This window comes from Balaenoptera physalus, assembly GCF_965194825.1.
Source record: "Balaenoptera physalus genome assembly, chromosome: X".
NCBI classification, from domain to species: domain Eukaryota; kingdom Metazoa; phylum Chordata; class Mammalia; order Artiodactyla; family Balaenopteridae; genus Balaenoptera; species Balaenoptera physalus.
In genome coordinates, this window is record NC_138903.1 from 34,866,945 (window position 1) to 34,892,184 (window position 25,240).

At 40.7% G+C, this 25,240-nt stretch overlaps 1 protein-coding gene across 6 annotated transcripts in view; it reads right to left on the reverse strand.

The window, feature by feature from the left end:
* LOC309652596 (ferritin light chain-like) overlaps positions 1-25,240 on the reverse strand; it is a 167,161-nt gene that overhangs the window by 44,701 nt on the left and 97,220 nt on the right. For 3 of the 6 annotated variants that reach the window (XR_014258790.1, XR_014258791.1, XR_014258792.1), the window contains one exon: positions 8,892-12,190. The exons of the other annotated variants lie outside the window; for them this stretch is intronic. The gene's annotated coding sequence lies outside the window, so the exon portion shown is untranslated. Of the gene's footprint in view, positions 1-8,891; positions 12,191-25,240 lie in introns of those variants that run through there. 6 annotated transcript variants of the gene reach the window in all.

Below are 25,240 nucleotides of genomic sequence, written 5' to 3' on the forward strand. Positions count from 1 at the left end.
CTCAGTAACTGTGGCTCACAGCCCCAGTTGCTCCGCGGCATGTGGCATCTTCCCAGACCAGGGCTCGAACCCGTGTCCCCTGCATTGGCAGGCAGATTCTCAACCACTGCGCCACCAGGGAAGCCCCCAACTCTTCATCTTAAGAAGACATTATTTATATTGTCAGGAATAAAGAAAACAGGGAAGGAAGATTTAGTATTGATATTAATTTTTCCAAAGCTATTTTATCTCCTGTTTCTTTTTACCCTTTCCTCCCTCACTCCCTTTCCTATGTAACTACTGTAATGACAGAGATTAACAAAAACTCCAGCAATGACCCTTGGGTTGCTGGTGTAGTAGATCCTATCGACTTAATTAATATAACTAGTCAAAGAGTTCCTTTCTTCCAGGCTTTCTCCACTGTAACACTGGAAGTAAAAACACCATGTGATTACACTGCAATGATTTCCATGTAGGGGAAGAATTATCATTTGTTTTCTTTTTTTCTGCAGTGATGTTTCTAGGAACTTTAGAAAAATAATTCAATGTCAGATATTTCGAACAAATATTGTGCTAACAATTTGACTATTTTAACACCCCCAGGCAGAAAGATCTGCGTAGATTAGCATGGCAATGCCACATTAGAGCTCCTACACAAATAAGTGACCCTAGAACTTCAGTTAAAATGGTGAGGGCCTCTTGGTCCAATGCCAAAGTTCCAAGGCAAATCTTCTCATATGATAAAAAGGAATGAAGAATACATACAGAGAGGGTGTCCAGAACACATTCATTTTTGGGCATTTTTGTCTTGGACAATTCTCATCAATGGAGATGAGCTGCAGCATGTCTTCAGACATGGTGCTACTCAGCAATTTTGCAGGATTGATGACAAATATGAAAGGTCATATCAAAGAATGGAAAACCGGTCAAGTCACAACGATTGGACACCTACAACCAGGAACACTATATACTGACATGCAAGTTGTACTCTGTGCAAAGGTCTCAGGTAAAAGGTGTGAGTAAGGGTTAAAACCTGGTCTGCACTTCAGATACCAAGGCTTGTGCCTCCTTATAGGCCTTACAGCCAGAGGGAAGGAATGACATTTTTGTAAGTTGTCCAGCAAGAGGGGACGCTTTTCAGTGTTTTATAAACCTGAATAGGTGCTTTGTTTTAAGTCACACAAAGGGCCAGTATCTGGTAGGGGTAGACCTACTTTCAGTTATTTACATCAGGAATTTTTTTCAATATCAGCTTGTACTTGATTAAAAGGAGACACATAGGGACACTTCAGTGATACTTTTGCAGTTTTGCCTCAGTTTCTGCCACAGTTTCAATGATATATTGCTTTGCCATTGTGAAACCTTCCTGAAGCCCTTAATTTAAGTGCTGATGCACTGTAATATTGGGAATGGAAATGAAAGTATCTGCACTTTTGTGTGGCAAACACATGACACAGATCACTGAGGCAGGAATTTGCAATCAACTCTGCAGTTCTTTAATATTTTAAAGTAATTCATCCCTAATAATTATCCAGTAAGTTTAATATCAATTATTGATAAAAGAATCGTGGTCAGAACAAATGGAAGTGCATTCTTTTATATGGACTAAATCTTTTCACAGTTTGAACAGTGCCTGAATTGTATCAATGACACTGGACTTAGTTTCTAATCCATGTTTTTGTGAAACTCATTCCCAGAGACAATGCAAGTACAACAGCTGCCTTCTGGAGCAAAATCGTTAGGCAAGTGAATTCTTAAACTGGAATGAGGGTTAGAAACGATCCAGATCATCCCTTCATTTTACAAAAGAAGGAAACAGGAAATAACAACAAAATGTTCCTAGGATAGAAAGATATTCTACAGGGAGGGATAATGCATGTGTTCAACACCCCTCTGCAAACTATCTGGGATCCTACAAATGTAGCCACTTGATTTGATTTACTTCAATGGCTGAATGGGGAATAGGAAACTGGCTGGTCCAGGACTTGGATTCTATGAGGCCAACAGATGAGAGGAGAGTTCACACCTAAGCAGAGATCAATACAGATTTCAGGGATGTGAACAGTGATCCAAAAAGCATTCATGTAGTAGACGCTGTTGGTGTCTCATCCAGATGTCTATTAACCGGGGTTCGCCCACCCCCCAGCTGCTGTCAGGGTTGGATACTAATGGCTCACAGCTGCCCCTTTTGCTACCCTCAGCCATCAGGAACCACTTAGCCCAGGAGGTTACACTCTCAACCCTCATCCCACTACTGGCAGTCTACAGTCAATGAGTAACTGATAGAGAGGTGTACAAAAACTTGGCTCTCACTCCTCTAGGCAGGACCAACTCTGTGGTGAAATTCATGCTCCAGAGTTTCCCTGGGGATTAGGCTGAAGCCAGTATCTGTTTGAGACCACATCCTTGGTTAGCTTCCCCTGATGCTTAACCTCCTTCCCTCACTTCTCTTCTCCTGAGAGTGTTTCCTCAGTAAATCATTTGCACAGGAATCCCCAACTCAGGCTCTGCTTCTAGGGAATCTGATCTAAGAAGATCCATGAATAAGATTTTTCAGAGGTCTGTACTGTACTGCTGATTTTTCAGGCACCAAGGGAGGAGTAGGAAGATAAGAGGCCATTAGACGAATGGTGGAGAGCTCGTGCTTAAGCAAGCAAAAACTTTTCTGGTTACCAGGATCAGTCTTCCTTAAGAAGGAAGCAGAACATTATAAATAACAAACATTATTTTCCTGTCACATGTTGAAATTCATAATGAGGAATTTATTAGCTGCATGGAATAGGAGACCAATTTGCTTTCCCCAGAGAAGAGTACACCTGAGTTAACTGACAATATTGTGGGTTTATTTCCATCACAGTTAAACACCTTTATAGATCGGCAACTTTGGCAGCTGGTCTGCCCTTTGCATTGCCTTCCTCACTTCCCCCAAAGCTTCTTATTCAGCAGGTCTGGACTGGGGCCTGGGAATCTGCATTTTTAACACGTTCCCATGGATGCTAATGCTGCCAGCCCAGGGACCACATTCGGAGAATCATTGGTATGAGGTAATTCTGAAGAATTATTTGAGGTGTCTTTATCCCCACATCCATAAAGCACCACCATAAAGCATTTGACATAACCCAGATCCTCTAACTATTAATCTGTCTTTGGAGCCGCTGAGGCCTGGGTTTTATCCTTCCTCTGCTATATAACAGCCATCTAATCCTACTTTCCTTATCTGTAAAATGAGGATAATAATGCCCATCTCATAGTGTTGCTGAAAGGATTAAATGAATTAACATATATAAGAGTATTTGGCTTAAAGCAAGTGCTAAATAAATATTAGCCCCCTTTTATTTGATTGATTGTTTCTAATACTTTATAGTTTTTCTTTAGCCCTTTATAACAAAATTATATCCCGCCATCAGAAACACTGAGTAGAATAGCTGGTGTCCAAAAAAGGGCAAAGAATGAGTTTGTCTTCTGAAGTTGGCAGAACCCAGCAGCTGATGCTTCAGTTGAGCCATCTCTTTCTAGAAGCCACTTTGTGAATACCTATGCTACCCAGGTGAGTGGCCTGGCTCCTTGCCAAACCGAATCATGGAAGCAAACAAGTACAAAAATCTAATCAAAGTGACAACTTTTTTTTCAAATTTAATTTTACTTATTTATTTTTTATACAGCAGGGTTTTTTTTAAAGTTTATTTTTGGCTGCATTGGGTCTTTGTTGCTGCACGCAGGCTTTCTCTAGTTGTGGTGAGCAGGGGCTACTCTTCATTGTGGTGCGCGGGCTTCTCATTGGGGTGGCTTCTCTTGTTGCGGAGCACGAGCTCTAGGTGCGCTGGCTTCAGTAGTTGTGGCACACAGGCTCAGTAGTTGTGGCTTGCGGGCTCTAGAACACGGGCTCAGCGTTGTGACGCACGGGTTTAGTTACTCTGTGGCATGTGGGATCTTCCCGGACCTGGGCTCGAACCCGTGTCCCCTGCATTGGCAGGTGGATACTTAACCACTGTGCTACCAGGGAAGTCCCTGCAGATGCTTATTAGTTATCTATTTTACACATATTACTGTATATATGTCAATCCCAATCTCCCAATTTGTCCCCCCCCTCCCCCTTTCCCCCCTTGGTGTCCATACGTTTGTTCTCTTCATCTGTGTCTCTATTTCTGCCTTGCAAACCAGTTCATCTGTACCATTTTTCTAGATTATACATATATGCATTAATATACGATATTTGTTTTTCTCTGACTTACCTCACTCTGTATGACAGTCTCTACAAATGACCCAATTTGTTCCTTTTTATGGCTGAGTAATATTCCATGGTATATATATGTACCACATCTTCTTTATCCATTTGTCTGCTGATGGGCATTTAGGTTGCTTCCATGACCTGGCTATTGTAAATAGTGCTGCAATGAACATTGGGGTACATGTGTCTTTTTGAATTATGGTTTTCTCTGGGTATATGTCCAGTAATGGGATTGCTGGGTCATATGGTAATTCTACTTTGAGTTTTTTCAGGAACCTCCATACTGTTCTCCATAGTGGCTGTATCCATTTACATTCACACCAGCAGTGCAAGAGGGTTCCCTTTTCTCCACACCCTCTCCAGAATTTGTTGTTTGTAGATTTTCTGATGATGCCCATTCTAACTGGTGTGAGGTGATACTTCATTGTAGTTTTTTTTTTAATTCAATCATTTTATTTTATTTTTTAAACATCTTTATTGGAGTATAATCGCTTTACGACGTTGTGTTAGTTTCTGCTGTATAACAAAGTGAATCAGCTATACGTATACATATATCCCCATATCCCCTCCCTCTTGCGTCTCCCTCCCACCCTCCCTATCCCACCCCTCTAGGTGGACACAAACCACCGAGCTGATCTCTCTGTGTTATGCGTTTGCTTCCCACTAGCTATCTATTTTACATTTGGTAGTGCATACATGTCCATGCCACTCTCTCACTTCGTCCCAGCTTACCCTTCCCCCTCCCCATGTCCTCAAGTCCATTCTCTACGTCCGCGTCTTTATTCCTGTCCTGCCCCTAGGTTCTTCAGAACCATTTTTTTTTTTTTAGATTCCATATATATGTGTTAGCATACAGTATTTGTTTTTCTCTTTCTGACTTACTTCACTCTGTATGACAGACTCTAGGTCCATCCACCTCACTACAAATAACTCACTTTCGTTTCTTTTTATGCCTGAGTAATATTCTTTTTATGCCTGAGTAATATTCCATTGCCACATCTTCTTTATCCATTCATCTGTCAATGGACACTTTGGTTGCTTCCATGTTCTGGCTATTGTAAATAGTGCTGCAATGAACATTGTGGTACATGACTCGTTTTGAATTATGGTTTTCTCAGGGTATATGCCCAGTAGTGGGATTGCTCGGTTGTATGGTAGTTCTATTTTTAGTTTTTTAGGGAACCTCCATACTGTTCTCCATAGTGGCTGTATCCATTTACATTTCCACCAACAGTGCAAGAGGGTTTCCTTTTCTCCACACCCTCTCCAGCATTTACTGTTTGTAGATTTTTTGATGATGGCCATTCTGACCAGTGTGAGGTGATACCTCATTGTAGTTTTGATTTGCATTTCTCTAATAATTAGTGATGTTGAGCAGCTTTTCATGTGTCTCTTGGTCATCTGTGTGTGTTCTTTGGAGAGATGTCTATTTAGGTCTTCTGCCCATTTTTTGATTGGGTTGTTTGTTGTTTTCATATTGAGCTGCATGAGCTGTTTATATATTTTGGAGATTACTCCTTTGTCCGTTGATTTGTTTGCAAGTATTTTCTCCCATTCTGAGGGTTGTCTTTACGTCTTGTTTGTAGTTTCCTTTGCTGTGCAAAAGCTTTTAAGTTTCATTAGGTCCCATTTGTTTATTTCTGTTTTTATTTCCATTACTCTAGGATGTGGGTCAAAAAAGATCTTGCTGTGATGTATGTCAAAGAGTGTTCTTCCTATGTTTTCCTCTAAGAGTTTTATAGTGTCTGGTCTTACATTTAGGTCTTTCATCCATTTGGAGTTTATTTTTGTGTATGGTTTTAAGGAGTGTTCTAATTTCATTCTTTTACATGTAGCTGTCCAGTTTTCCCAGCACCACTTACTGAAGAGACTGTCTTTTCTCCATTGTATATCCTTGCCTCCTTTGTCATAGATTAGTTGACCATAGGTCCGTGGGTTTATCTCTGGGCTTTCTATCCTGTTCCATTGATGTATATTTCTGTTTTTGTGCCAGTACCATATTGTCTTGATTACTGTAGCTTTGTAGTATAGTCTGAAGTCAGGGAGTCTGATTCCTAGAGCTCCGTTTTTTTCCGTCAAGATTGCTTTGGCTATTTGGGGTCTTTTGTGTCTCCATACAAATTTTAAGATTTTTTGTTTAGTTCTGTTAAAAAATGTCATTGGCTATTTGATAGGAATTGCATTGAATCTGTAGATTGCTTTGGGTAGTATAGTCACTTTCACAATATTGATTCTTCTAATCCACAAACATGGTATATCTCTCCATCTGTTTGTGTCATATTTGATTTCTTTCATCAGTGTCTTATAGTTATCTGAGTACAGGTCTTTTACCTCCTTAGGTAGATTTATCCCTAGGTATTTTATTCTTTTTGTTGCAATGGTGAATGGGATTGTTTCCTTAATTTCTCTTTTGGATCTTTCATTGTCAGTGTATAGGAATGCAAGGGATTTCTGTGCATTAATTTTGTATCTTGCAACTTTACCAGATTCATTGATTAGCTCTAGTAGTTTTCTGGTGGCATCTTTAGGATTATCTATGTATGGTATCATGTCATCTGCAAACAGTGACAGTTTTACTTCTTCTTTTCCAATTTGTATTTCTTTTATTTCTTTTTCTTCTCTGATTGCTGTGGCAAGGATTTCAAAACTATGTTGAATAATAGTGGCGAGAGTGGACATCCTTGTCTTATTCCTGATCTTAGAGGAAGTGCTTTCAGTTTTTCACCATTGAGAATGATGCTTGCTGTGGTTTTGTCGTATATGGCCTTTATTATGTTGAGGTAGGTTCCCTCTATGCCCACTTTCTGTAGAGTTTTTATCATAAATGGGTGTTGAATTCTGTCAAAAGCTTTTTCTGCATCTATTGAGATGATCATAAGGTTTTTATTCTTCAATTTGTTAATATGGTGTATCACATTAATTGATTTGCATATATTGAAGAATCCTTGCATCCCTAAAGTGACAACTCTTTTGCTTAGGAAAGCATGACAGGAATGTACATTTATGTGAAATAAATCTGAGGCACTTGGCAATTGTCAGACTTGGGGTCTAGCTGATAAAAGGGGAAAGGGATTAGGAAGAACCCATCAGGGTTTATTTATCTTTGAGGCTAGAACTGCTTAAAGGAAGAAATTTTCAAATTGTTCTTAAGGCAGCAGTTCTTAAATGTTTTGTTCTCAGGACCTCTTTATACTCTCATAAATTATAAAGATCTCAAAGATATTTGTTTATATGGTATATATCTATCAGTATATATCACATTAGAAATTAAAACTGATAAATTTTCAAAATATTTATATATTATTTAAAGCTAACAATAGTAAACCTATAATATTTTATGAAAATTAACTATATTTTCCAAAACAAAGTTAATGAATAGAGTGGATGACATTGATTTGTATTTCTGCATGCCTGCCTTAATAGAAGACAGCTGTGTTCTCATATCTGTTTCTGCTTTCCATCCATAGTACTATGTTGGTTTGAAGTATAGGAAGACTATACAGCCTCACAGATATAAGTAGTTAAAAAGGGGAGTAGCTTTTTCAAATAATCATGAATATTCTTGGATGTTACACTGAAACTCTACAAGTGATAGCTCCTTAAAGATTAGTTGCAGTGTGGAATCCGAAACCACATCAAGAACTTTTCTACACTGTTACATAAAACTTCACTTTGAATAAATCTTTTGCCCATGTGTGATTCTACATTGGTCATTTGGAAAATATTAGTTCACTGAATTATGCAGATCTTCCAAATGATGGCACATTACATTATGTAAAATTAAAAAATCGCATTTGTTAATACCAGCACTGCTATGGTCTGAATGTTTGTGTGCCCCCAGAATGCATATGTTAAAATCCTAGCACCCAAAGATTATGGTATTAGGACATGGGATCTTTGGTAAGCACTTAAGTCATGAGGGTGCACTTAAGTCATGAGGGTAAGCACTTAAGTCATGAATGAGATTAGTGTCGTATAAAAGGGACTGCCCAGAGTTCCCTAGCCCCTTGCACCAGGTAAGGACACAGCTAGAAGGCGCTATGAACCAGGAATAGGGTCCTCACCAGAACACAACTGTACTGGCACCTTTATCTTGAACTTCCCAACCTCCAGGACTGTGGGGAGTAAATGTCTGCTGTTTATAAGTCATCCAGTCTATGGTATTTTGTTTACGGCAGCCCGAATGGGCTAAGACAACCACCTATCTCATTAGAAAAATCTTTAAGTATTGCCAAGAAGATAAAAATTTTACACAATTCTAATTTTCTCTTGAAAGCTCAAATTTTATCTTTGGCAACAAATTCTGTCAGTTACTTTGCTTGAAGTGAAAGGTTCACCTCGTTCATTTTCAAGATGTCTGCCAAATACCCAAGTCCAAATGACCATAGTTTGTCAGTTTTTTTAAAATTAAAACTTGTGTACCATGCAAGGGGCTTCCCTGGTGGTGCAGTGGTTAAGAATCCGCCTGCCAATGCAGGGGACACGGGTTCGAGCCCTGGTCCGGGAAGATCCCACATGCCCCGGAGCAACTAAGCCTGTGCGCCAAGATTACTGAGCCTGTACTCTAGAGCCCGCGAGCCGCAACTACTGAGCCCACGTGCTGCAGCTACTGAAGCCCGCGTGCCTAGAGCCCGTGCTCCGCAACGAGAAGCCACTGCAATGAGAAGCCCGTGCACTGCAACTAGAGAAAGACCACGCAGCAACGAAGACCCAACACAGCCAAAAATAAATAAAATAAATAAATGTAAACAAGCAAACAAACAAAAAACTTGTGTACCATGCAAAAGGCAGCTAGTTCAACACACAACTGAAAGAACTGCATATGTTCTTATCTTCAACATATCTTATCATCATATTTTGTTATCCAACAGAAAGGCTTAATGCTTACTTCTCATGTCATCACACAGAATATTAAAGAGACATGTACTCAAGGGTTGAAACTTAATATTAATAATTTTTACTGCTTCATCAAGGACATTAATAAGTGAATCTGGCTTTTTTAAAAAAACTGCCTAGATGTGACAGTGAAGAATAAAATGACTTTTGGTTCTACTGCCTTGATTTGTGCTATGGTGTCAGCGGTCTTACCCACCATTCCTTTCGTACCATTTGCTGATGCTGCTGGTCCAGGGACCACCCATTGTGAAGCAAGGTCCTATACTGCCTTCAGGGATACAAGCGAGGCCAAGTGGGAAGAACTCTGGAACATCCATTCCTGATTTAACCAGAACAGCTGACTCTACTCTGATTTTATCTGTAATATTTAGTAGCATCCCCCCAAAAGATTCTCATGAAAAATAAAAAGTTTATGACTCACTTCTATAAAGCAAGCCTTGGGTGCACTATGAACAAAAATCCATTTCATTCATCCTATGCATACTGAGCCATCTATTGTTTTGACCCCCAGTTTTGTGCCAGGCACTGTGTTGTATGCTGGGGATATAGTAATTGACAAGACATGATCCCTGCCCTCATGGTGTTTATAGTCTAGTAGGGGAGACAGACAACCACATGGAAATAGATATTGTGATAGGAGCTGGGAGCGAAACAAACAGGACGCTCTAATAGAGAATAAAGGGACAAAAGGAAGAGTACACATTTGGATCTGTAGTTCTCAGACTTCAGTGAGTATCAGAATCACCTGGAGAGCTAATAAAGAATACAGAGGCCCTGGCTTATGGAATAGGGAGGGGCCGGATATCTGTAGTTTTACCAAGTGATTTTCCAAAATTTAAGTAGTGCTGCTATAAATACAGTGCCCAGAGAAAGCCTTTCTGAGAAGGTGACCTTAAAACTGAATCCTAAGTGATGAGAATAATTGGGGGGGCCCAGGCTTTTCATTGGATTTGGAGCAGATTTGTCTGAGGTGATGGCAGTTCTTCTACAGCTATAGGTTGAGCCATAGGGCTGGTAAGTTCATTTACTGCTTAAGTGAGCCCATTCCATTTATTATTACCAAATTATTTTATCCCTGAAGTAAATAACTACAAGTTCCTATAACAAACCTGTTTTATGAGCAGAAGTGATTACACTAGACATTTTGTGTTTACAAGTCTTATCATAGAACATCTCTCTGAAGATCTCATCTCACTAACAAGGAACAGAGCACATATCTTAATGTTTAAAAACTTATGTTCTTACTGGCTATTTTTCCAACAGTGCCTTTTCACATGGTCACTAGAATTTAAATGTCCTCTGAGTTCACTTAGTTATCTTCCTGAGAGTTGTACAAATATGACATTTTGAATTAATTCTCAAAGTGCTTATGCTAATAAGATTAGCTCCCCTCAAGACTTTTCATTAAATATAACTGTAAAAATTACATTTCTTTAACTAAGGTTAGTAAAAGAAATTAAGGTATTTAATTTCTGATCCCCATATAATTAAGTGAAGAATGGAGAAGATTATTCCAGCTAGAGGGAGTAGCGTACAGGTTGGTCCTGAGGTGAAAAAGTGCTTGGCTTCTTCAAGGAACTGGAAGAAGGTGAGTATAGCTAGAGTGTAGTGAGCAAGGGAGAGAGGAGCACAAGACAAGTCTGGAAAGTACAACAGGGGTTAGCTCATGTAGGCCTTTGAGGCCAAAGCAAGAATTTTGGTTTTTATTCTAAGCACAACGGGAAGCCATTGATAGGACATATCCATTAGGAGTGTTCTGTGAAGACAGCTATGAGTCGACTGTATTGTAAAATAGTGTCATTGTACATGAATATTCTGTTAGCTGGTTTATTCATCAATCTCTTAGATATTTGGTTGGTATGAGTTCGTCCTCAAAGTCTTCGCAACTGCTGACAAACCAGTAAAATGGCATTTCCACAGCTTTAAATCTGAGAACCAAATGGCTGACTGAATTTGAGCCATTTAAGAATCTACAAATCTTCAGCTTGTTTATAAAAGGAGGACCCTGGAAGACAAATGTTGACAGAGCTAGCTCCAGATTCCTAAGCTCCATTTTATTGGCTCATGTTTCAGTCCATCTTTTTATTTCTCTTTTGTTAATTCTTGCCCTCCTCTGTTTCTCTGTATTCACCTTCCTACTAGTCTTCCAATGTCTTACATTCCCTCAATCTCCCTGTCTTCTTCCTGGAGCAAGTGGAACTTGAGATCACATCTTAAGTGCACTATACCCTAAGGGATAAGATGTTAAAAAAAAAAAAAAAAAGAATATGGGCGATTCAAATGCTTCCTCTCCCCTTATTAGTTGGATGATCTTGGCTACGTCCTATAACATATCTGAGCCTCAGATTCCTCAACAGTAAATGGAGGATAATAACAGTGCCTACTTATAGAAATAAATGTGCAAGTCCAGGGAAAACAGTGCATGGCCTACTACATAGAACATGCTCAGAAATGCTACTAACATACCTTTAAGTTCCTAATTAAATTTTCCATTTATATTGTCATCTCACATTTTGAGCTCTTTCAGTTCAAGGAGTATATAATTTATTTTCAAATCTACCATGCCACTTTTCATCCTGTTGTTACTCTATAGGTAATTTGCTGTCTCCTTAATACAACTATGAAATGCCACAGGAGTTCAGAGAAGGGATAAAATACCTGATAAGGGAACCCCTCAGGTCAGTGGATGGATGTCTATCATAGAAGGCAGGTTGGCAGGTCTGTGAGCAAATGTGTGAGATTGGAATTCTTATTTGATGGTCAGTAAATAGTCTGTATTGTTTGAAATGGAGGATTTGTGTGTGAAAGTATTTGGAAAAGTATGTTGGTGTAAAACTGAGGAGCGCATTCACCAAAAAGCTACTAAGTTTGGAATTTTCCCTGCAGGCTTTGGGGAGCCATTGAATAGTGTGGCAGGAGAGAGGAACATAATGAAAGCAGTGTTTCATCAAGATTGATATGGTGATACTGTGTAGATTTATTTGGGAAACCAGTCTTGTGGCTATTCTATTCCCTGAACAAGAGCAACAGCTGTGGAAATGGAAGCCTTCATCCAAGAGAAAACTGACAGGACTTGGCAACTTGAATCTAAAAGTGAAAGAAAGAGAATAAACTCTTTGAACTTGAAATTATAATGAAACATACAAAAGCAGGTCATTTCACCTCTTTGCCTTAATAGTTTTATCTTTAAAGCAGTGTTAATAAAATATAATCTCTTAGCTTCACAGGGGTGAGAAGAACTTAAGCAAGATACTTGGTGTGAAGCATAAATGATAATAGATGCAAGGACCCATAGCCATTTACCTAGCACAAGGAAAGCAATTAATAAACATTTGTTCATTTTTAATTATTGTGAATTAAAATAATTTAGAAATAGAGCCCCACAGACAAATCAAGGCAGTTTTATAGGGTAAGAATAGTTAAGGGAAAGGATTAAAGGAGATGATGGAGCTATAATTCTTGTCTTCAAATCCTGATTTACAGATTAAAAGATCAAACAGACATATTTCCTGTTCATGGATCTGAGAGTATAATAAAGTAGGGAAACTACTTAGTTATAATTATTAATGGCTTTCTTGTTCTTCCTCTTTCATCAGTAAAAGCCCAAAAACAGCAGAACCTTATCAATGTAAACATCGCTGTTTCTCTGACCTAACAAAGTCCAAGTTGTTTGATAATTAAATTATTAATCCTTTAAATACCACTGAGAAGTTATATACATTTAAGTAAGAATGGACAGTTATTCTCAGTAATAAACTGCATGATCCATTCCTTCCTCTGGAGCTAACCTCTCCTCTGGTCCCTGAAGAGGCCATTTCCCTCTTTGTACCACTTCAATTTGGGCCATAGACTAGACTTTCAGTTTCCAAGAATCATTTCCAGTGCCTTTTCTAAGGGCCTTTATAATTATAAAACTTCTTTTGTTATTTCTATAGGTGTGCTTCCAAAGAACCAAGAATGCTGTAATAAATAGTCAGTAAAAAAAATCTACATCACAACCTTGTGTATCCAGTCGGGTAAAACCGTCCCAAGCTTTTTAAGGGGTTCTGAGAGCACTGACATGCCTTTTCCCTGACTGATGATGGCTCAGTTAGTCTTACTTAAAAGTGGAAAATGCCCACCAGAATGACCAAAATTTAAAGGAATTACGATACCTACTGTCTGTGAGGCCAGGATAGGATAGGGAACAGCTAGAACTCTGACACTTTACTGATGGGAGTGAAAACTGGTAGTGCAACCACACTGCAGAACTATTGGGCAATATCTAGCAAAGCTGAACACACATATTTCACTGACCCAGCAGTTTCACTCCTGGATATGCACTAATGAGAAATGAGTACTTATGTCCATTAAAAGACATCTTCAAGAATCCATAGCAGCTTTTTTCATAATAGCCCCAACCTGGCAACAACTCTAATATCCATCAACAGTAGAATGGGCCAGTAAATGATAAGATAACCATGCAATGGAATACTACACAACAGTGCAAATAAATGAAGTACAGCCACCCACAAAAACATGGATGAATCTCAGACATAATGCAGAGTGGAAGAAGCCAGACACAAAGGAGCCCATGAAGTTTAAGGACAGGCAAAATTAATCTACGGTTATAGAAGTCAGAATAGTGGTTACTTTTATGTGTGGGGGTGGGGTGCTGACTGGGAAGGAACACAAGGGAGCCTTCTGGGAGCCCTGGAAATGTTCTGTATCTTGACCTGATTGGTGGTCACATGGGTGTATGTAAAAATTTATTGAGCTGTTCTTTCAAACTTTGTGCACTTTGAACTATGTAAATTTCATCTCAATTAAAATTATAAATAAAGTATTTATATTTTTAAACATTAAAAAAGGTGGGGGAATCCAACACACAGGGATCACATGAGTTGTGTAAGATCATCCTTTGCCTGGATTTGGAAATGTATTCCACTACACTGCTTCAACTGCACTGCTTACCAAGGAGGAATAACATATTGAAAACATTTTATTTGATTAAAGAAATTGGGCATCTTCTTTATTAGAACAAAGTTCTGAGCCTTCTGAAATTGGTGGATTCACCAAACTTCTGCTCTGCTAAACTATGAGACAAGAGAGGGTTTCAAGATTGAAAAGCCTTTGTTGCTTCCCAATCCTACTGTTAAAACTCCCCCCAAAATGGGACTATTTTGGCTGGGATCCTTATTGTATACCCATCCAAGATATTCAGATTATCTACAATGTATATAGTACTGTACATGATATTAAGAGGATATAGGCCCCCTTTTAATGAAGAGACTATAATACATCCTTAAGGAATTTATGTGTCTTTTGAAGATGTGTTGTTTATCTTTCAGATAAAAACCCACAGCAGTCTATTCTTGTTAAATGACATCAGCAGTAAATTCTGAAAACAGGTGTTCTTAACCACCCATGCCATCCAACGAATGGACTTGAGCGGGTCCATGAGGGCCCATGAACCCTATGAAATTACACACATTTTTACATGTGCATATTAGTATTCTTTTTTGTGAAGGGAAACAAACCTTCCTGGCAGCCATGAAAATAGACCTCTCCGATCCCCTACTGCAAGGACCATAAGTGACTGATGGTCCCAGCTGCTGCACTCTGAAATGTATCATTGTGTAGATACCAAGGCCAGGCTTCCCACAGCCTGCTCCAAGCCAGTGATGCAGGACTTCTCTGATGGCACCTCTGGCTCAAGGACTCCCTGATGGTCTTGCAGACTCCTTCAGAACTGTGTTGCAGTCTAAGATGCTTCCACCTAACCTTCCTACTTTCTTCCTCCCTTCTCTCTCTCCTTCACCCAGAGTCAGACCTGCTTTGAAGTATCCAGCCTCCCCCAATTCCCTCCCCATTTTCTGTCTTCGGCACTGTCCCTAAGAAATCTCTTGCATGGCTAGTTCTGTTGTGGCACCTACTTCTTAGAGGACCTGGACTACATAAGTGGCACCAGGAGCGGTCTCAGAATATAGGCAGTAAGATGTGGAGTTGGAACTTGATCATTCACTTCCCTGCAAGTGAAGATGACACTATCCTGGTTGGTAGGTGAGACACAGATAGTCCTTGGAACAAAGTAACGACTTACTTGCTAAAGATTTCATTGGTGGTGATCCCAGTGGAGGAGTCCAGGGGTCAGGGGCATGCTGGAATACCCCTCCAAAGTAAAAAACGGACCTGAATCTCACATCCCCTACCACAGAGAGGAAGCAAAGCATCTTGTAGGCCTCTTTGGGTCCTAGAGGCAGCCCATTCTACTCCTGGAATATTACTCTGGCATGGAAGACTTCCAGCTTTAAGTAGGGGCCAGAGTAGGAAAGGGTTCTGCAGCAGGTCCAGGTTATGGTACAAGCAACATTGCCACGTGGGCCATACAATCCAGCTGACCTTCTGGATACAATCCAAGGTGTTACAAGCATCAGTGGTGGAAAATGATACAGTGTGGAGCTTATGGCAAGCTCCAGTGGGAGAAAAACAATGTAGGCCCTTGGAGTCTGGAGCAAGGGCATGCCATCCACAGCAGAAAATAATATGCCCTTTAAGAAACAGGTCCTGGTAGCTTAGTGGGCCCTGGTAGAGACAAAATGTTTGATCATGAGCATCAACATGCAGCTGGAGCTACACATTATGAGTTGGGTTCTTTCTGAACTGTCAAGTCATAAAGTAAGACAGGCTTAGCATCCGTCCATAACAACATGGAAATGTTACATCCAGGATGGGGCTCAAACAAGACCAGAGGACACAAGTTAACTGCATGAGCAGGTAGCCCAGATCCCCATGTCACCCATAAGAGTTGTACCAGTGTCCCACCAAGGCTTGAACCTGTAGACACATGGGGGGAGGGTTCTCATACAAACAGCTGAAGGAGGAAAATAAAGCTCTTGCTCAGTGTGTGAGGGAAAGCTGAAAATGGATGGTGGTTACATTACATCACATTCGAGAGTGGCCCTGAATGAAAATGGGAGGGATAATCTTCCCAATGGGTGGAGCTGAAGTGGTACATCTGGTCATCCACTTTGTGTGGAAGGAACAGTGGTCTGAGGTAAGAATATTTAGATTCATGGGCAGTGGCCAATGGCCTGGAAGGGAAGACTAGAAGATCAGATACAAGGAGTTCTGGGGTAGAGGCGTGTGGATGGAAATATGGGAGTGGGTATAAAATGTGAAGATCTTTGTATCACACATAAATGTCCACCAGAAATCATCCATCACAGAAGAGGCACCTAACAACGAAGTAGACAAAATGACTCAGCCAGTTGACATCAGCTAGCCTTTGTCAGCAGCCACCCCAGAATTGGCACAATGGGCATATTCACGTAGTGGCCATGGTTGCCAAGATGGCCACAATAACATGGACTCCCACTTACCAAAGCTGATCTAGTTTACTGGTGCCTCCAAATGTCCAACATGTTGGCAACAGAGACCCAAACTGAGCTCCCAGACCTGGCACTATCTCTTGGTCACCTGGTATCAAGTCAACAGCAATGAGTCCCTTCCATCTGAGAAGCATCAGTAGTTTGTCCTTGCAGGTATAGATACTTATTCTAGACTTGGGTTTACCTTTCCTGCCTGTAGAGCCTCAGCAAGTACCACAATCCAGGGGATTATGGAAGGCCTGATCTACAAGCATGGAATCCCAAGCAACATGGCATCTGATCAGGGGACCCATTTTACAGCAAAGGAGGTGAGGGAGTGGGCCCATGACCATGGGCTCCACTGGTTGTATCACGCACCACACCATCCAGAGGTACCCAGCCTCATAGAACACTGGAATGGCTTTTGAAAGGAATAATTAAAGTGCCAGTTTGGGGGCAACACTCTGAAAGAAGGGGGTGCTCTTCAGGACACAGTGTATATATTAAATCAGAGACCTGTATCTGATGCTGTGTATCCTAGTAGAAAGAATACATGGATCCAGAGACCAAGGGGTGGAAGCATGAGTAGCCCCACTTACCAGTGGAGGACTCTGTGCTTCCAGTCCCATCAACTCTGGGCATGACAGGGATGGTGGTCATGGTCCTCAAAGAGGGCACACTCTTGCCAGAGGATGCAGGAAAGGGTCCCATTGAACTACAAGCTATGGCTACCACCAGGACACTTTGGACTCCTTGAGCCCAGGGACCAGCAGGCAAGAAGACGAGTCAATTGTGACAAGAGTAATTGGCGCTGATCATCAGGAGGTAATAGGGCTGCTTTTACATTATGGCAGCATAGAGAATGTGTGTGCTACCCAGGTGATACGCTTGGGCACCTCTTCGTACTCTCTGACCCAATTATGACTGTGCGTGGGCAAGTGTAGCCACCCCAGCCTCAGAAGGGTATGACTCCCAAGGGCTCAGACCTCTCAGGAATGAAGGTTTGGGTTATATAACACCATCAGGTCAAGCCAGCAAGACCTACAGAGGTGATACCCGAAGGTGAGAGAAATTTAGAATGAACAGGAGAGGAGAGAGAGGACGAGCACCAGTTGTAGCTCCAAGAGCAACTGCAGCAACAGGGGTTGTAGTTCATCCCACTGACTCCTCTTTCATGAGATTTCCCCTCAGGAAGAGTGGCCCATGGGAACCACAGAGGATCTATTCCCTGAATTTGTGTCAAGTAGCTCTGTGCAGTGCAAGGAATAGACTGGTGGCCATGAAAATGTCCCTCTGAGACCTCTGACTTTTGGGAGTGTAACTGACCAGTAGCTCCAGTGGCTTCCAGCCAGTGAGCGAGTAAGTCAGGGAAACTAAGGCAGGCATGTTCCTGGGAGACGTGGGACTCTTCTGATGGGCGACTTTGTTTTTGTTTTTGTTTTAATTTTATTTTGATTCTTTTCTCTTTTTTAAAATTAATTAATTTATTTATTTTTGGCTGCGTTGGGTCTTCGCTGCGCGCGGGCTCTCTCCAGTTGCAGAGAGCGGGGGCCACTCTTCATTGTGGTGCGCGGGCCTCTCACTGCGGTGGCCTCTCTTGTTGCGGAGCATGGGCTCCAGGCACGCGGGCTCAGCAGTTGTGGCGCGCGGGCTACAGAGCGCAGGCTCAGTAGCTGCGGCGCACAGGCCCAGTTGCTCCGCGGCACGTGGGATCCTCCCGGAGGGCTCGAACCCTTGTCTCCTGCATTGGCAGGCAGATTCTTAACCACTGTGCCACCAGGGAAGCCCTGATGGGCGACTTTGGCTTGAGGACTCCCTGAGAGCCTGACTGAACTCTTAAAACAGCGCTGAAGTCTAAGATGCTTCCACCTAACCTTCCTTCTTTCCCCCTCTCCTCTACAGGGGGTCAGATCAGATATCCTTCTCAGTCTGAGGGCTCTCCTAGCCTCCCCAGTTCCACACTCCCCTCATTTTTCCTCACAAGCTTTCAATACATTTCTTGCATGGCTAATCCCATCTTAGAGGACCTGGATCAACACAGCTTTCATCAGATACTCTAAAAGGTCTGTGACCTAAAAAAGGTTATGACCCATTTGTGAGATGCTGGGTTTGCATTCCTGCCTTAGAAGAACCAGAACAGAATTTGGAAGAGTTCTTGACTCGGATCAATGGTCTCATTCTTGCCCTATCCTTGATCGAGGCAAATAAGATCATGCTAATGCATCTGGGAAGACGTGTCAAGCCTGGGAATAAGTTTAGGCCCAACAATGATTTCTCTTCCCTCTGGCCAGGCAGGTCACCCTTCTAACAGAATCAGCCTTATTATATAAACTACAGGGACTCAATGGGAATGTCACAAAAGCAATTAGGCTGGAAAAATAGTTTGCCTTAAATTTACTTACTAAAATAATACATTAAAGAGAATTAAAAATCCTTCTGAATCATCCAAGTTGCAGTGCTATCATTCACTCCAAGAACTTGAAGCGCACCACAAACACAAAGGCTTTCTCTATCAGGAAAAATGCAGTGATGAGGGAAGATGATTGCAAAGCATTTCTGGAGAAAATGAAATACATACGTTTCAGGTTTTAGACAGTTAGGCTTTTTTATAAAATGTGCATTTCCCAGCCACTGTGGAGCTTTCTCCATGACATTAACCGTGTTCTGCTGGCAGGGAGCGGGACAGTATCAACCTAATAGATCTGTTACCCATGGGGGAGTGTTTCAGAGGCTGGCGACATCCTCCTCTCTTATCGGTGACAGGACTGATTCAGAGTACTCCTCCTTGACCCATTTATTCACGGGTATGTTATCAAGAATAATCTTAAGCTTTCTATTTCACAGCTTAGAATAAACTCGAGCTAAATTCATACTCTGTCCTCTTCTGTCCCACTCTTGTCCTGGTAATATTTCCTGGGTCTTTGTTCCTCCAAACAGCAAAATAGAAACCTTATTTTCTAAAATTTCAATGTCTGAAATCCCACCAGATATCAGCCTAACTTAAAGTAACTGAAGGTATGACTCTCCTATGCGTGGGGAGAGGAGAGGCTGGAGGTGGAGCCCAGGATATAGGTGGCAGTGAAGCCTTTTTAAAAGCACAGAAAGTCCAAATTATCCTTCCTTGAGAGTGAGGTCTCTGGGGAGCACTCTGGCATTCACACAAGATAGTGTAACCGAGCAGGACCCTACGGAGCCTTCCCAGAGCAGGACTCCTCCCGCTCCACGTCCTCCACCTGCCTTTTGTCTGTAGAAAAGCTTTAGGCAAAGAATAAGTTTAATCACTAACACAACATTGTAAATCAACTATACGCCAATGAAAATTAATTTAAAATTAAAAAAAGAATAAGTTGAATCAGAGAAGTGAGAAAATGCAGAAAGAAAGGAAGACAATAAAGCAAGACGGAAGAATAATAATTTAGCCATTAAACAAAGTCAAGGACCTTTAGTTCCTCCTCAAGGGCTATAGATAATCTTCGGAGCCAAATCCTTTGAGCTGTTTTGCAGATACTGAAACCCCCAGGTGGAAGAAGTTAACTGTCTGCTGCCCACAAGCACGCAGACCCCAGACCAGCTGGAACCAGAAGGTTGATGATGTTGACTCACAATTACCTCACCACCAATCAATCAGAAGGATGTTCACGAGCTGATCACATACCACACAACCCCCCTCCCTCACCCTGTCTTTAAAAACCTTTCCCTGAAAGCCTTTCAGGGAGTTTGGGGAGTTGGGGTCTTTTAAGCACTAGCTGCTCTGGACTCCTTGCTTGGTGCCCTGCAATAAACACTGCACTTTCCTTCACCACAACCTGGTGTCAATAGACTGGCTTTACTGCACACAGGCAAGTGGACCCAAGTTTGGTTCGGTAACAGTATTAAGATGAAGAAACTGCTGGAACATCAGTAGGGTGATCAGATATTCCCCTCATTCTTATATCCGTAGCTGATCCAGTTGCCAAAATCATCTGGGCATTCTTTTAAGCACAAAAATTTACTGGACGTCCATGCCAACTCTGCCATTTAATTAATCAGGAGACCCAATTCACCAAGTGACCCTAGAGCAAGCATCTAATCTCTTGCACCTAAATTCATCCATTTGTAAAACTAAGATAATATTACTTATCTCTTCCTCATTCCATAGGTTCTGATGAAGGGGAAAGATGATCCAATTTTAACTGAATCAGGTTATAATGGTCAAGATAAAGTGTCAAATGTGTGATTCATGGCAATCTTTCAACATTATTCATGTTAGTTTTGCATTCACCAAAAGAAAACTTAGTAGCTCTGACAGACTCTGAAGGTGCAGCTTCAAACATCCTTTGAGTACCTTGACCAGGAAAGGCACAAAACATCACTACAGTAGTTAATATTACTAGTTCAAACACCACAATATTAATATTATAAAACCATTCCTCACATGGTGTTGTTTTTGAAAGAATGTATTTCATACAACTAAAGGTAAGTTTTAAATAGGTTAATTTTTTTCTTATATTTCAGCAACTCCATGAAGGGAAACAGTCCTCAGCAATAAGCCTTAAAATGCCCTCTTTTAGTCCTCTCCCACACACTCCCATCACACACCATGGGCGCTCCCTTATTCCTCTCCTTCCAGTCAACACTTGGACATTAGCAACCCATGCTTACATGGATGTCTTGTCCACATCTAATAACTCTTGATCCCATGAAACCCTCGTCCACACACTCTGCTTCACCATTTTCTTCTGACTCTCTAGCACAGAAGCTCTCAAACCAGCTTGTCATCAGAAGTCCCTCCTTGGAGGGCAGAAAAAGGAAAGAGCAAGAAAACAGTTCATTTTAAAGCACTTGGGGAGGGTAATGGCCAGAAACTCTCAAGTGGCAAGAATTTTTACTCCATCACACTATGATCTGGCTCTCATCAACCATCTTATGTATTTATACATCTTAAAGTATTTCCGAAATGGTTTTCACGACTCGCTTATAAAGAGTAATGGTTCTGATGGTGGCCCACACCCCCCAGCACCCAAATTACCCGAAGGCAGCCCAACCACATACCTGCCGGCCCTCCTGGCCCCTCCAGCAACCCTGTCAGTAATGGCAAAGAAACCCGGAGGAGCAGCAAGAGATAGCAAGACATTCTTCCTCCCCGCCACCAGCCATAACCCAGGTGCCTGCTAGAGAACACAGCTTTCTACTGGGCTGCTGGCTTTGGGGGGCAGGGGGTGTGTAGGAGTATTTTAGCCACTAAACTTCACAGGAGGGGTGGTGAGCAGTGGCCTTATCCATTCTCAGCCCATACTCCCCTCCTTGTCAGCTGAAGCGGGCTGCCCCTGGGAGTCCGGGCCCTCTGCCTCCCCTCCTTCCTCTTTAGAAACGATGGGTACAGTCTGTTTCTTGTGTGTGTGATGTGGAAGTCTAATTGAATCCCTCCTTCCTAATAAATGTTACCACTGTGAAAAACAAAAAAATTGGAGAAGTAAACTATTTGACATTGGAGCAAACTATTTGACATTTTTCTTTCAAGTGTCCATACGTACTTTATTCACACAAAGAAAATGTTGTCATCTCTCGAGTCCGTGCGTCAGAGCGAGAGTCTGTGGCCAGGCCTCCATTACCCAGGCCCTGAGACCACTGGACTGAGGACGCTCCCCCAGGGGACACAGGGCCTCGGCAGGGCTGGGCATTTTTGTTTTTAATAATAAATAAAAACTCAACTCTAAAATATATATATATATAAAACACCGGGGAGAAATTGGAGAGAGAAGCAAACTATTTAACGTGCAAATAACAACAGCCTCTAGCACAACATTGTAAAACAACTATACTCCAATAAAAATGAAAAATATATATATAAAACAAAAAAAATAAAATTATTAACAAAAAAAATAACAATAGCCTCTGTCTCTAGTTGATCAGCCCCAGCTATAGCAGTAAATGAGTTGGATGTTTTCTAAGTCTTCATTCACCAAGAATTGTTCATAGTGATGTCTATGAGAGGACCTCTGTCCTCTAAATTTCACAGAGCACCTTTCAAAACAAAGAAAAGATAGAAAAATTTTGTATATATACATATATACACACACATATATGTACATATATGTGTGTGTATATATACATGTATACACATATACACACAGATTATTATCAAATAAAAAGGTTTTAATAACAGTTGATATGCATTAAATAATTTCTTTGGATGTGGAATATCTATATCTATATATCTCAAGCACAACTGGCCATTTCAGATAGATAGGTCAAGTTTGGGAAAAATATGTTCATGTGCTATGAACTAGTTTTTGTATTAGAGCACCTACTGCATTCTACCTTGTATTATTGTTATTTGTTAACAGGTCTGTCTCCATTAGCTCATAAACCTCTTGAATACAATGGCAGTATCTTTTATTTTTTTGTATTCTCTAAAGTAGTGCTACTCAAAATGTGGTTGGTCCCTGGTCTGTGAACTGTTTGTTGCCAGTCCACAACAAGGTAAGTACACAAACTGAGAGTATGTATTTATAATCTTTTCTAGAAATGTAATTAACATTACTGTATTGTTTAAGTGCATGCTCACTGTACTTATGTTGTTGAGCAAGGCATAGGTCAGATTGGCTGTTGCTGAACTCGCGGGGATGAGTTACATATGGCGTGAGCTGTATACTTGTCCTGGGCAGGAATAAACCAAAACAAAAAACTGGTGCTCTACCACAGATAGTTTGAGAAACATTTGCTCTAAATCAGGAGTTGGCAGACTATGGCCTGTAAGTCAAATCCTACACGCCATCCACCTGTTTCTGTGTATAAAGTTTTATTGGAACAAGCCACGTCCACTCATCTTCTTATTATCTATGCTGCTTTCACCCTACAGAGGCAGAGTTGAGTAGTTGTAGCAGAGACCACGTGGTCTTCAAAGTGTAACAAATTTCCTATCTGACCCTTTACAGTAAAGGTTTGCTAATACTTTCTCTAAAAGCTATGTTTTTTTAAAAAACTTTGACTGTAATCAACAGTAAGAAATGCATTTCACCTTGCAAACATATATAGACATATATGTATCTATCTATCTGAGATGAAAGTTTTACAAACAATATTTACTCATATTACATGTGATGCATTCTGATATTTCTGTTCTATTCTGCTTTGTTCAATTTTATTAAAAAATAACATTGGATACAACATAATAAATTAACAATATAACCTTTTATAAATTTTTACCCATAGTTTGAAAATTACTGCTTGAAATCCCCTAGTACAGTGAATGGCATATAGATGGCACATAGGAAATATTTATTGAATAGTTTATTGGTATTTACTAATATCAGAGTTATTTTCCTTCCATGTCATATAGGGTTTACTGATATTCAGTATCATCTCCACCTTTAAAGCCTGGATACTATACTTTCTAGACTCCTTCATCATCAAGGTTCCAGTTAGATTTTGCTATGAGAGAAATTAAAGACGGAATGAAGGAAGAGGCAGTAAGCATAGGATTTCGCCACACACCTCTGGTCATCCACCTAAGAATTATTTTCTCCAGGGCTACAGTCAGCTGAGGTAATTGGTGACAGCTTCACTGTGATTCCTGTACTTCAACAAAAGGAATTTAAGGGGAAAATTACAGAAATGAAGAGTTATAGTCAGTGGTGTGCTGGTAAATGTTTAACAACTGGCTCTTTGATTCGTAGGATTTACCAATTTCCATGTGTAAATTTCAAGCTATTGATGTGGCATCAATGAATGTGGAGTTGGGAAGAGATGCACAGGATCAGCTCTGTAAGCTAGTGGGGGCTGGCTGGAACACACTATAGTATTATGAGTCCCGATTTTCACCTGTTGTCTAGGCATTCCATCTTTCTTTTTTATTATTATTTTTATTGAGGTATAGTTGATTTACAGTGTTAATTTCTGCTGTACAGCAAAGTGATTCAGATATCTATATATCTATATATATATACACATTCTCTTTCATATTCTTTTCCATTATGGTTTATCCCAGGAGACTGAATATAGTTTCCTGTGCTATACAGTAGGACCTTGTTGTTTATCTATCCTATATACACTAGTTTGCATCTGCTAATCCCAAACTCCCAACCCATCCTTTCCCCACCCTCCACCCCCTTGGAAACAAGTCTGTTCTCTATAGGCATTCCATCTTCCACTTCCTAAAGTATTTTATTTAATACAGTCTATTCTTGCTATTCATAGTAGTTACATTCTATAAAGTCAGTGCAAACACTGAATTACCAAATATTGAACCGGTGCTCTTAGCGAAAATACAGGATTAGGTTCATGCAAACTTTTAGTCATAGCATTTTCATAAATCTATCAATATATAACTTTGTTTTATCTGCGTTTCTGTTTCAAGGTACCTGATTTCATATACACTGTTGGTTCATTAACATTAAACTGACAGCCCAAAGTATTATAATTCATGCCTGAATGAAGCTTACCTAATACAGGTGTTTTCTCCATGTAGCACATCACAGCCCTCATGTGCTTAGGAATGCTAGGCAGCACTCCAGTGCTACATGTTTGGGGGCCATTTTAAACAGAAAAATCACCAACAAAAAGCACAAAAGTTGGGAAAATGTGGCACTAAATAGACCACAGAAAGAACACTTGTTTACAGTATGAGAGCTGAAGCAAGAAGGCAGAGTATCGCCACGTTCAACCTCAGGTGGGAACATGCACATGCATGAGTAACTCAAGTTTTTTTTTACCACTCTGCGCATGTATGTGTATGACAGCAAAAGCACCACGAGTATTGATTTTCGTGTTACAAATAAATTTTAGTGAGTATGTAAATTCACAAATA